General features: G+C 39.8%; 1 protein-coding gene across 2 annotated transcripts in view; it reads left to right on the top strand.

The window, feature by feature from the left end:
- The window catches only part of Setbp1 (SET binding protein 1), a 348122-nt gene that overhangs the window by 248388 nt on the left and 88463 nt on the right, over window positions 1-11271 (top strand). The window lies entirely within an intron of this gene.

The raw sequence follows: 11271 nt of genomic DNA, 5'->3' as shown, positions 1-11271 counted from the left end.
CCACAGTTAAGTGGGAATTACTTTTCATATGTTGCCACTTCAAGTGATATCCTATGTGAGTCTCCCACAAAATCATTGGAAGCCAGTGATCAGGGAATACTGAAGTCTCTCTGGCCAGGGAGCCACAGCCCCCAGATCATATTGTTCTTTTCTTAGCAACAAAGAAAGTCTCATTTCCACTTTTGGAGTTCATTTTATAAAATATTATTTTATATGATCATATGCACATAACTATTAATCTTTTGTGATCCGTTCCCATGAGTATCCTTCTTTGGTCTTACTTTGCGACTGTCTAGAGATCTGTATAATTTATCATGTCCCATTGTATTTTTATTTTTACAATCTAATGTGTTTACTTGTAGATTTATTGGCACATTCTAGTCACCACAAATGAGGAAAACCATGCAACCTGTGTTTCTTTGGGTCTGGCTTACTTCGCTTAATGTAATTTTTCCAAGTCTTTCCATTTCCTTTCAAATAGCACAATAGCATCCTTTCTGATGGATGAGTAGAATTTCATTGTGTGTATATATCAGGTTTTCTTGGTCCAATCATCCACTGAGAGGCATCTGGGTTGATGCCATATTTTGACCTTGGTAAAAGATATGGAATAAGCCCAGGTCATATTGTTCTTTATTGGTTCGTGAGCATTTGAGACAATGCCAAAAATCAGGTCCTCAACATGAGGCCTTGACCACATTCACACACTTTTCACTTCCCTGCACTAGAGGGAAAGGGTTTCTCCGAAAGGTGTTCAATTCCTCCTATCCCTGCAGAACATAGCTGTTGTATCTCTTAACATGTCCACTGAATTGAAATTTGGCTCACAGATCTTCAAAGTCTTCATTGTTCCCAAGAACACTTCTTGTGGATTTTCAGCAGAATTTCTTTTACAACTTCATCACCCCTTCAGATTTTTTTTCCTGTCCTTGGAGCCTTACACTTGGGCCAACCTATGCCTGTATTTCTGTCTCATAAATGTTAAAACATGATGTCTGTGAAGAAAGCATGTATTTACTAGAATAGTAGAAACCCGTTCCTGGAGTTGTAGAAACCATAACATATCTAGTGTTCCTCTTTTCCCAGGTAGTGTGAAACCCTCTGTGTCCAAAGCCTGGGTTTAAAAGACTAGTCCTGTGGGTATTATGTTTCACCTTTGTCACATGACCCATGTCCCTCATTCATCTCCCCCCGCTTTGGGGAATTGATAAGTAGGGCAAGTAAGAATAAGAGTAATGAAAGATAATGTCTAGGACAACAGATTACCGAAAGAAATATGATTACACACCTAATGATTGCCCCAGATTGCTACTAGTTCATAAGTTGTCATAGTGGTGGACATTCTCCAGGGTTAGAGAAGAGAAGAATTAGCAGTCTTTCTGTGCTCAATTTGCTGGATTTTGCTTGACTTCACATCCAAACTATATCTACTTCAAGAAAGAAAGCTAGATTCAGTCTGCAGAACTGGGTGCTAAGCCTACTCCTGTTAGAAATGTGCTGTGTGGCTAAGGTATGGTTTTCCTGGTCCTTTAGGATTTCTCTGCCCATTTGTCACTCAAGGGATTAAGGTCAGAACTCTCATGGATATTGTGTTTCAGTCCTTAAACCTATGTATAATTCATTGCTTCATAAATAATACACTTTCTCCAATGTTAACAAACAGACATATGTTGAATAGACTATATCAAAAATGCTTAGGACTAGAAATGTTTGAGATTTCATGTTTTAGGGGAGGTTTTGGAAATATTTCCATCTATATAATGAGATATCTTGGGAATAAGACCTCAGTCTAAACACAAAATTCATTTATATTTCATATGTACTTTGTCTACATAGCCTCACAGTGATTTGGTATGATACTTTTTAATAATTTTGTTCATGAAACCAAGCTTATATATGATCAGGATTTTTTTCAATTGTTTTATCCTATTGGTGCTCAAAAAGTTTCAGATTTTAAAACATTCCAGATTTCAGACTTGCAAATTAGGGGTGGTCAATTTATATTCCAAAATTAAGCATCAAGAGTCTTCTGTCCAGGTTCAAATAAGTATCCCTTTTGGTTCTAAGCAAGCCAGAACTGAACCCAGTGAACTGAAACTCATCACACAGCTAGTAAAGAAGCCTGGACACAGATCCTGGTTGCCAATCAAGTACTCCTCTGTGTCACTATTGGCTTTCCTTTCAGGCTCCTATTCATCCTCTGGAAGGTATGCACCTCCCTATGGTGTTTGTGCAGCAATCATGTGATGCTCGCAGAAAAGACTAAGAAGGAAAGAATCCATCCTTTTATTCAGTCCCTAACCAATCATGAAGAAATGCTTATGGCCCAGCCACTGCTAAATACCAGCTTGGAAACTTCTCCAGAGCTCAACTTTCTTCTCTTCTTCTTGCCAGTTTTCTAAGTTATCACTGCTGTTTTACCTTTCTCTTTATGGCATGGTTTATTAATGAATACATTAATGAATTATAATTGCTGGTGACTTCTACATCCTATGTCATCTATTGAATACCTTCCTAGAATAGGACAGATTATCTGCTTCTCTTGTTTTTAAGGTTTGGCCTCTCCATGTATATAATATAAATATTCCCTCTACTTCTGAAAAGCATCAACAGGGAAAAAATATGTTTAGTAGCACTTGGAGCTCAGTGTCAGAGTTTGCAAAGACCTTATGAATAATATTCACCTTAACGATGAGACTTGCCCAAGAGTGTGAAGCTCCATGAAAAGACTGGATGATGAGATGAGGCTGTTACTGGAGTCATTAAGAGCTTCCAGAGTCTGCTCTGCTCCAGCTGGAGTTGTTGGCTTTGCTGGATGATCGTGAGGGTCATGATTAGAAATAAGCGTCTGCAATCCCCTCCCTTGACTTCCTCTACCTTCCCCTCCCCAGTCGGTATTTATTTGCTCCACATCTGAACACCCAATTTTACATGAACTATCCTTCTCTAAAATAGATGCAGTACAACTATAGATGGGATTCATTAGCTTCTTGAGGACCAGATTTAGGAGCTGAGTTGAGAGAGAGAGAGAGCTTGGAGCATTCTCTGAGATCAGAGCTGAAGAAGCAAGTCATTACCATTATGGAGAGAGGAATTAGAGACCCCATTTAGCAAGGACAGCAGTTGCACACTCCATTTCCTCTTTCCTGTGCGGGGGGTAAAAAAATCCTTCACTCTGCATTCCCTGGCTCAGCAGATGTCTGCATTGTCTTATGAGCTCCTGTACAACACACCTAGAGGTTAGTGGAGATACAGACTTCTCTCATTTTTCCATATTTCACTCTTTCTGATTCTTTGTTTTCAGAAGGCAGTGACTCTTTTGGCTTGTTTTCTAAAAGCATACTGTCTGCTAAATATCCATTTGTTAAACCATATTTTCCTGGGGCTTAAAAGCAATGGATAAATGGTGGGAAAGTTTGGTCTCAGAATTGGAAGGAGCTCTATCAGGCCAAATTCGAGGCTCTCTGTCACCAGGCATTGCTGTCTCTCACATATGCAGCAGGTTCCCAGAAGAACAAACCTGTTCAATGGGAAACTGCCAAATTCCCATAGGTGGTAGAAGACTCGAGGATGAATGATGTTCTTCCTGTTGAGACTATTTGGAAAGAGTCTTGGCATAATACTGTAGCCTAAAATGATGCCAGGTACTGACATATTACTACCATTGCTGTCCATGCTCCTATCAGATAATGAAAATACAATGAGAAGAGTAAATTTGCATGTCATTGTTAAGCAAAATAGCCATCCCTAGTCCCTAAGTATTTGCCTCATGATGAATGGATGCTGAGAATTAATCCTGAACTCTCCTCCCAGATATCAGAATCCTGCCATATAGGTAGCTGGACTCCCTTGAGCCTGGCCTGCTCCACCTCTTGTTGTGCCTTCTGTCTTGCCCTTTGCCAGCTCCTCTTATCAGCACTGTGGGGTATTTTGGGAGGCAGTCTCTGCTGTCACTCAGCATCAGGAAAAGGATACCCAAGCCAAAGGCAATACAAAAACCTTCCCCAAGCAGCCATCCAGAAGAGGGAATTAACCATGTGATGAAATGTGACAAAAGCTATACAGAAGAAATATGGGAGGAATATTCTGAAAAATGGAATAAAAGCAAAAAGATGATGTGAAGACTAGGAGAAAAGAGAACCCTAAATGGAAAGCTGATGAAGTCTTGTCTTCATAACCTTAAGCTAGGCTAAATTCTGGATCCCTGAATAGGAATAACTAAAGACTTAAATAAGTATAATGGCTGCCATGCACTGTAAGTGGGATTGTGGGTACTGTCCAAGTCTTGTATCCTCCATACGTACACTAACCACTTGTTCCGACTCTCAGTTTCCCAAATGTGACTTTACAAGGATTGAACCGGATCTTCTAATCTAGGATTCAGAAAGTCTCCAGAAGAATTTAAAAGTGAATATGAACTTGTTTACATAAATACACACAGGGAGAATAAGCAATAAGAAAACACTGCCCAAATTATTGTCCACATTGCCCCCAAAAGAGTTGTGCGGTCAAGTTTTAGAACCACCTTCTGGTACATGTATTAATCTTTGGGCCTCTTCCCATTCTTGTTTGGCTCCAGCCACTTCACTTAGATTTTGACTTCACCTTTAGAAAAGATGAGACTCCTCATACCTGATTCCTACCTGACATATTACTTGCTCCTTGTGTAGTTTAAAACAATGAGCATCATCTTATAAACGGTATAGAGCACTAATAGAGAGCAGACAGAGCCATGTTCAAGAATCTTAGTAACATAGAAGAAATACCCCATCTTGCTTAGCCTACTGAGCCTAAAGAAGGTCAAGTCTTGACATAATGATACATACCTAATTGATTTAAACAGTTTCAGACTGAGAAGCTTAAAATCAGGGAGAAGAAGGGAGTAGAAAATAAAAGAAAACAAAAACCTGAAAGGTGAACCGTGGGAGAGATGTTAAGCTTTATGTTTTCTTTTTCTGTGAGCAGTTGTAAAAGGTAAGCATCTCTTTGACAATAATTTGGTCTCCAGGCCATCTCAGGGGACCCATGTTTGGGACTGCAAATGATCTTTGTGGGCTCTGATGGAAGTCATATTTTCCCTTTCCTGTCCTAACAATTGCACATACTTATTTTATTGGGACTCCCAAGGTTCCTCCTAAGGTTTCCTTTTGGAAACCAAGAATTAATCAAATGTTGTAACCCATAACTTTCTGGCAACAAAGATTTTTAAAGCGCGTGCGCGCGCGCGCGCGCACACACACACACACACACACACACACACAGGTCTAGACTCAGAGTATCTCTTGTGCAACACTGACATCAGAAATCAAGCAGTTTCACCTTTGGAGTATGAAGTCTCTGGGCCATTTATCTTCTCACTGTTGGCAAATGTCCTCCTGTCCTGTTAGAGGCTTTTATTTATATCTCTGTGAGACTAGGGAATTATGCAGGCCCAGGTGTGGGTGCAGAGAAGCTATAATTTCTACAGACACAGTTTGATAGGACATGGAGCCTTTCTTGGCTGGAAATGGAGTACGGCATGCCTTCCAAAGGCTGCCCTTTTAGTGGGCAAAGATAGGGAAAGCATCGTTGGAGGAAAACTAGTAAACCTGCCCTCACTTTATAAATGAACAAGTAATAAGTAATGCACACTTGCTAGACTTGGGATCTAGCCATTGTAATACTCAAAGAAAATAGCTAAATTCAAGGGAATGTAATTGGGGGAAAAAAAGAGGAAGAGAACAAGTTGAAATTGCACAGAAAACCATCTGAGCAAAGGTATTTAGGTGAAATACCTCAAAACTATTTGGAAAACAGTACTTAGTCTTATTTTATTGAGACCTTGCTAGGCAGTTAGAGGATCCCGGCAAATAATGTAAGGAAAGAATGTCGGACTGCCATTTTCTTATATCCAGAAGTTGTAGAGAGTAAGAAGACACTTTTTAAACTAGTAAAAATCACAAAATGAATTGTACTTTTTATTCCCTGGCCACTGTCTGCTTCTCCTAATCTGTGTTGGAAAATTTTGCCTTTTCCCTGCATTCTCCCTGCTGCACTACAGTTACCTACTCACTTGTTTAGATAGTACCCATCAAGTGCCCGGACTCCTTCATTTCATCACTTCACCCTGAAAGGTATCATTTTTAGCCAAGTATCCAAGCCCAAGCATCTCATAAAAAAAATCATTGATTTATACCTCTTTCTCTAATTCAAGTCAAATATGTTTCCATGATGTTTCCCCAGACACCTGGGAAAATCATGGCACATGAGTGAAATTAGAGAAATCAGAGAAAAATACCTGTTTGTGTGTAAGGCAATGGACTGTTCAGTGTTAGTGACTGGCAATGTGTTCTGAGCAAGGACTTGCCAAAAAGACAGCATCATGGAGAATGGAAGAAAGAAGATACGATGAATGGACCTGACAGCTTATCTTAAATAGAGCCATGGAGTAAGAGGGAATCAGGAAAGATAAGGGAAGGTGGTCAGAAATGCTGGAGAAAAGCTGAGGGTGCCAGGGAAGAGTGAAACTCCATAATGAGAACAGAACCAGAAGCTTCAGTGTCCATGAAAGGTGTGGACAGATGAGGGTGTGTGTGAACATCTTGGTGACCCTGAAAACAATAGAAAGTTTAAAAATCTATGCGTGTGTTGAAATGCCTCATACATTTAAGTCTTAGTGGGCTTTCTACCAAACGAAAGTGGTAGGGAGTTAATGAGGAAGTGAGTTCCAGGAATACATGGGCTTCAGGTACAAAATGGGAGACATTTATGTGGTATGAGAAACCCTTTCTAACTTCTGAAGAGACTTGTTTGTTTTTTGTTAAGTCAACCCTTAAGAAGGGACACTGCAGAATTGTTCACTCCCATTTTCTGCATGGGAAACAGGAAATGTTTCTCCCTTTTTCCATTTCTCCCTACTTAAACCCTATTAGACTAAAATAAATCTTTGCTAAAGCTTATAAATAGTGACACTGCAATTTTCAGCAGGTCTTAAGTCTGAGACATACTTTTCACTATTCCATTCCACTTCCCATGAAAGCTATGTATAAAATAGGGAAAAGTTGCATTGCTGAAGAAAGGGAAGAGATTCTAAGACGGCTCCTTCTTTTCTGCTCCATAGATCACCTGGCAATTTTTTTCATGGTAATGACTATTTTAACATTCTTTCTTATGGTGCCATGGTCATCAGCTATGTGTATGGAAGAGCCACTCCTGTTAAAAAATAAAAGTATCTGCTATTGAACATTACACTTTCATTTTAAAAGTGATTGAGAGCTCTTCAGTCACCGAACAAATAGCATCATTGCAAGAGTGGTTAGGAACATTGCAAGAAAAGAAATGGCGGCAAGGCAAAGAAGAGACTGAAGTGTCATACTAGGGCCAGCTGGAATCCATTTGTGGTCAATCATTTGTGTAGTGGGAATCCAGAATCTGAACTGTTGACAAGATTATCAGTGAAAGATAAAATTCTGGGGTGAAATCTTGGAGAGTGCTGCATATTTTTTTTTAAACAACAACCCAAACCAATATTCCGGCAACAAGGATAAAAATGGACAGGAAGAGGGGCAGACCACAAAGATGGATGGGCAACAGGAGTGAAGAGATGGAGGTGAGGAGAAGTTTAGCAGTTGAATGAGTAAGGCTTTGTGATAGGCTGAACTGCTGGGAGCAGGGTGTCCAGGAAAGAAGGATAAATCAAAGTTAAAAGGTCTTCAGCCTGCAAGGTGTTAAGCTTGGTGCCAGGAGCTGGGTGCAGTGATGGAAGTAGCAGGAAATAATATCTGTCCTCCAGGAGCTTGTAAAGCTATCAGGACACAAGGGTTGGGCACAGACATATATACAAAGCAATTAGAAAGAATAATAGGAATGTACACATTTAATGGCTGGAAATAAAAACCCATTCCAAGGGGGAAAAGAGCTCATAAAACACCTTACAGAGTAGTAAGTTGCGTGTTGTAAAAGCAAGTTGATATTGGTTATTTGCACATAGACTTAGTACAGGTTAGATAAGAATACGTGAAGGGGGTGGGCAGCAGAGAGGAAGGGCAAGTCCCAAGAGGAGGATCTGCTTGGCTCCCCACTTGTCAGGAGAGAAATGGAGACAGAAAAAAATAAGCCACGAGTAAAAATGAAGCTCAGGGGTACCCCGTGTTGATGAAATATCTGAAGTCTATCACAGTTACTCCTTATGTTTGAGCAGTGTTATTTTTTTCAAAGCACATGATTTCTATTTCATCTTCAAATGATTTTCCGCCCAGCAGAAAGCCAGAAATAGTTGTGCTTTCCTACCTGATAGACAAAGAAATTAAATCCCAACGTCACAGGGTAGGAGATGTGGTGGAGCACTTGTCTAGCATGTACTAGGCCCTATCTTTGATTTCTAATACTGAAAAAAAAAAAACAGCCAAAGCCACCCATCCAGTTTAATGTTGTTGTTTATTTTTTTGTTTTGTTTTGTTTTTTCTTGTCAATTGTGGGGCTAGAACTCTGGGCCTTGGCACAGGCTCTCAGCTTTTCAGCTCAAGGCAAGCAGCTCTACCACTTGAGCCATAGTGCCACTTCTGGTTTTCTGGTGGTTAATTGGTGTCTCAGGGACTTTTCTGCCTGGGCTGGCTTTGAACTTCTATCTTCAGATCTCAGCCTCCTGAGTAGCTAGGATGACAGGCGTGAACCACCAGCACCCGGCACCCAGCCAGTTTTGCACAGGAAAATATGATGGATCACCACATCCATCTAGTAAGACCCACTATATTTTGTAAATCTTATAGAGTCCATAATAGGACTTATTATTTATCCCTAATTCTTGCTAGTGAGTGAAATTGTGGTGACTAGAATAAGGCACTCATGAATAGCTAATTTAGTCTTTACTCAAGTTATTATTAGTTTTTATTTATAAGCAGCTCTTTGAAGCCAGTGTCAGCCAAGCCCTCTCTGAGGGACCATTTCTGTATGTAGAACCTTTATCTTACCTGAGACAGAACTGTATAAAGCAAGAACACGGAGAAGAACAAAAATGTTCTTAGTCACAAAAGTTTCAAGCTAACATTTGAATCTGTTGTTCTTTTAAGGAAAGGTTTTATACAGGTTGAGGGACTTCACATATCTACTGGTAAGCCTACAAAAAATATGACTTTAGAGGGCTATGGGCTAAGAATTAAGACAACAGAGCATGTCATACAGGATGTCATGAAATTGGACTATGTCTCAGAAGTATGGGAAATAGTTATAAAGACCTCACACCCTTCCTGATGGAATTGTAATGAAAACTATGGTTTTTTTATCCATTTGTCTTATATTCCAGTAAGACCAGTGTTTTTAGAAAAACACTGTGTGTGTGTGTGTGTGTGTGTGTGTGTGTGTGTGTGTGTGTGTGTGTGCTGTCATATATATCTTAGCTTATTTTCCTTATCACATGGAAAATACCAAGTGCTTAATAATCTAAGACCCAATCCTATGCAGCTATCCATATGTAAAGACACATGGTCATTCTTTTAGGAGATGTGTTGTAATCCTACAGATCCATGCCAATTTGTCTTCTAAATAACAAAACCCTTAAGTGCTAAATACTATTTTTTTATCTATCTGACAGCAATAATAAAATTGTATTTCCTGCTTATAAGCATATGGCTGATGATTACTTGGAAAATATTTGTTTCTTTTATCATGTTAAAAATAGCTAATAGTGAAGATAATGTGGAAAGTTTCCAAGAGCCTTTAAGGAAAAATATAAAATCACCTACCATGCCACTGCTCAGAAACAAGCACTATTGAGTATGTAATTCCTCAGGTCTCTGGTCCATGTTTAAAACTCTCCCACTTGCCTTTCCACCAAGCCTCCCCAGGGGAGCTAGGATAAACCAACCCATGTTTCCTCCAGCCCTTCTTCTTCTTTCTCCTTCCTTTTGTTGCCTGGCCTTTGCAGTTGTCTCTGTCCCAGACTGTACCGAGTTAACCCTTCCTTCTGCATTTTGTGTTATTACCCAACTAGAAGAATGTATTAAAAGAAAAAGTCAGCAACAATTGGACATGAAAGCAAACTGTCCTCTGAAACTAAAATCACAAGAAAATGACAACTTCCGAGACAGTAACTGGAAAGGACTCAAATTAGTAAGGAATAAAGAGCGTTCTCCAATTTTTTCCCCTAAGAGTCTTGAGTGTTGAATGTATTTTCACAGATTCTGTCAAGGGGAGATGCAGTGAGTTTTCCAAAAGTTGAAATCCCATGTCCACCTCAGCAATGTAGAATGAAACCAGCCAGTATGATTACAAATGCTTCTCTCTCCCTTCCTCCCTCCCTCCCTCCTTCTCCCTCTCTCTCTCCCTCCCTCCTTCTCCCTCCCTCCCTCTCCCCCTACTTCTCTCTCTCTCTCTCTCTCTCTCTCTGCCTCTCTCTCTTTCCCTCACACACATACACACCCCCTACCAAAAGCTAGTTTAATTATGGCTGGTTAACTGGCTATAGCTATAAATTAACTAGTTATATGTTATGAGTTGCTGTCACTAAAAACAGAGTACTTAAGGCATCAACTATTCTATTAATTTTAGGCTAGAACTTGGTTATTTCCCTTCCTGATATATCTGTGGATATTTCTAATGTGAGGTTGTAAAGTCCATAGGTCCTCTTTCATAAGTAAGACATGTCTATACTTTTTCCAAGCTGAGTCTTTCTGCAGTACATCAGGCAAAGAGGACAACAGCTAACGTTTCCATACTCAATGCATGTATCATAGAAGGTTTGCTACCAGAAATACTTTTTTGCCTTGACTGTCATTCCATTATTTTTGCAACTGCAGTAGAAGTTTACCTTTAGAGGAAACCTTTCCTTTCCCATGGGATCTGTCACAGATAGGAGTCCTGTTTCTGAGTGCCTTCCTCTGATACCACCAAGGACATGAGTGTTGGCTCTTTCTCGTAATTTCCAATCACAGCATGTCAGCTTCACTTGGCCTGTGGAAGCTACTATGACTCCAGAAAAACTTCATTTATGTGGGCTGAACTTCCCCCAGGCCAGGGCTGCAACTTCTTAGTCTTGAGCAATCACCTCTACTTTATTTTTCATTTTGTTGATTCTTTTGGCAATAATAACCAGAACCACAGTCCATTGTATCCACTTCCCCCTTACAGCTCAAACTAAATGAAGACTTTTTTCACTACTAAAATGGAAGGAGAAAAATGTAGTCATTCTTAAGGAAACACCCATGAAGGTAATCATAGGTAAACGAATAATTGATGCCAGGTGTGGAAATACCAATTCCTACTACATTAAGTCCAAAATCATCTAGCTTCAAAGAT

Source organism: Dipodomys ordii, unplaced genomic scaffold, assembly GCF_000151885.1.
Source record: "Dipodomys ordii isolate 6190 unplaced genomic scaffold, Dord_2.0 Scaffold25, whole genome shotgun sequence".
Taxonomy (NCBI): domain Eukaryota; kingdom Metazoa; phylum Chordata; class Mammalia; order Rodentia; family Heteromyidae; genus Dipodomys; species Dipodomys ordii.
The sequence above is the reverse complement of the archived record's forward strand: the minus strand, read 5'-3'. Positions and strand labels throughout refer to the sequence as shown.